Source organism: Odocoileus virginianus, chromosome 5 (genome assembly GCF_023699985.2).
Source record: "Odocoileus virginianus isolate 20LAN1187 ecotype Illinois chromosome 5, Ovbor_1.2, whole genome shotgun sequence".
NCBI classification, from domain to species: Eukaryota; Metazoa; Chordata; class Mammalia; order Artiodactyla; family Cervidae; genus Odocoileus; species Odocoileus virginianus.
This window is the reverse complement of record NC_069678.1, coordinates 47,355,470-47,358,096: the sequence shown is the minus strand read 5'-3', so window position 1 is coordinate 47,358,096 and position 2,627 is coordinate 47,355,470. Positions and strand designations below refer to the sequence as shown.

Genomic DNA, 2,627 nt, shown 5'->3' with positions numbered 1-2,627 from the left:
CTGAATTAACAAAGCTATCACCAGCAAGTGCTAAGCTGCGATTTTCCTCTTTCACTCCTTGAAATAATACATTTCATGTGCCTACACTACACGCATCTGTTGTTGCATTCCAAATAAATTGTTTTGTATCCAGTAACAGAGATAATATGCAATTAGTAGTTAAAAGGCTTTAAATCAATGTTGAGAAATTTGAGTTTTAAAAAGTATAATAAAAGACCCGTTAATTATAAATTTCCTTCCCTAGAGTTGCTAGGAATCTCAATTTCCATAATCAATGTAGCTTCTTAAAACTCTACCAAATTCATTGCTATATCTACCTCTATGCTTTTTGCTATTAAAAAAATTATACTTCCTGTTTGTTCAGGAACTGAGGCACCTTTGTCCTGATATAGTCCTTCTCAGTGCAAAGATAGGATGAGAAAAGGCGAAAGCTGATGTAGACTTCAATGGGGTTGTCCAAAGCTAATAATATTGGCTTTAATGAGCCATTCAGGTGTTGCTTACATGATAATCACACATTCAACAGGGTGGTGAAACAAAACATTGAAAACATGGGCTCCCAGAAGAATGAGCTTTGATCAGGTAGTGGAGAGTGAAGAAAAATTCTGTCAAGTGATGTGCCAAATTAATATGCCGGGGCTGCTAGGGCAGCATCTGTCCAAGTACATGCGTGTGATGAGTGACTGTCATGAAGACCAAAGGTTCACAGAGGATCAGAAGCCCGAAGTATCCAGGCTTGTTGACCTACCTCCTCCATCTCCTTAATGTCTATGATGTTATTTAATACTTCAGTGAATACTGCCATTCCCTAGTCTTCGAGGAATTGTCTCTTAGAACCCACAAGACAACTCCGATATTCTCTACCCTCAGCTCACATGAGAAAAGTCTGGCTAAAAACAAGGAGGAAAAAAAAGTGAAAGTGATGACAAAAAATATCATTATCTGACTTTTAGGATTTGAATAAGATCACTTTGTTTGTTTTTATTTTTTAATCTTGGGCTAGCACATCTATTTAATGCCATCTTCACCAGCAGGCATCAAAGCCAGAGTTTGTTCCCAGTTGCACCAGGTTGGAGACCTTGGGTTACCCGGAGCAAGCCCTTCACAAACCAGCTATGGGATGCTGGGATCCCTGGGGTGAACCACCCCTCAGAGTGGAGAGCCCAGTTCTGCCTTCTGCACCTGTTCACTCTCATGGGTACCATCGCAGTGTGGGGTTTTTTGGGTTGCCTTGCAGGTACAGCACGCCACCATGCAGGTCCCCTGGGCCTTGAACTTCAGTGGGGATAGGCTAGTGCGTTTGAAGAAGTGCAAGACATCAGAGAAGGGCTGCTTTTTGCTGCGGCCACACACACACACCACTTGTAGGTTTTCCCAGCCACCAGCTCCACCTTGATGGGTGTTTTTAGGGCCACCACGGACTTGGCTGGGGTTTTGGGGAACCATCGGGCCAGCCAGGAGGTGATGTCCCCATCTCTGTTTCAGCGTCCAGGCCGCTGGCCGCAGGAGCGAACCGACGCTGAGCACAGAGCCCATGGCATCCCCACTGACGCCAACGCACCACGCTGGGTCTGCCAAGATCGCTGTTTTTAATAATGTCTTTGAGTTACTTATGAGTGTGTGTGTGTGTGCGTGTGTGTGTGTGTGCGTGTGTGTGTATCTGCTTTTAAAACAAAACAATACATTGTGGGACTGAATAGGTCTTGGTCCATTTACTCATCTTCCTTTATCAGTTAGGATATATTTTTTCATGAATAAGAACAAAAAATCCATTTTGCTCTAATAAAATAGTCGCATGAGCTTCAGTATGGTTCGGTCAAGTTGTTCTCATTGTTATCAAGATTCTGGATCTGTTTCTCTGATTTGCTGTGCTCTGCTTAGTATCAATCTCAATTATAACTGGATTTATTATGACAGCATAAATAATTGAACATTTTACTCTCCACATCAACACGCCTGAAAGAACACCTTTCTTTTTCCAGGCAAATCAAGCTAGAGTTCCGAGGTGTGCTGTGTTTAGACCTCCTTAGGTCTCTTACCTGCCCTCTGGGCTTCTCTGGTGGCTCAGCGGAGCCTGTCTGCTGATGCAAGAGACACAAGGTCCATCCCTGGGCTAGGGAGACCCCCTGGAGAAGGACTTGGCAACTCATCCAGTATTGGGAAATTACATAGACAGAGGAGTCTGGCAGGCTCCAGTCCATGGGGTTGCAAAAGAGTCAGACAGAACTAAGTGACTAAACACCAACAACCTGCCCATCAGTGTGACCACTGGGATAGGACAAAGTATTTAGTTCGCAAACCTCACTTTTGGTCATGGGGTGAAATCTGACTCCCCATCACAGCTCCTCAGGGTAGAAGATGGATGCTGAGGAGGAAATGAAAAATAAAGCCATTTGTTTTATAGTCTCTTTTTCTTCTTTTTTATTTTATTTTATTTTATTTGGTGGCACTGTGCAGCATGTGTGTGATCTTAGTTCCCTGGCGGGGAATGGAATCTGTGCACCTGCACTGAGATCTTGGACTGGACTGCCAGGGGAGTCCCTGTTTATTGGTTCTTCTTATAAATCATACAACATTCTTCAAAGTGTTTATTTTACCCTGTGAAATGTTACCTTCAATATAACATG

At 43.4% G+C, this 2,627-nt stretch overlaps 1 pseudogene; it reads right to left on the bottom strand.

The window, feature by feature from the left end:
* Nucleotides 1–1,149: 1,149 nt before the first annotated feature.
* LOC110134967 (CDGSH iron-sulfur domain-containing protein 3, mitochondrial pseudogene) lies at nucleotides 1,150–1,536 on the bottom strand (annotated as a pseudogene).
* Between the last annotated feature and the right edge of the window lie 1,091 nt (nucleotides 1,537–2,627).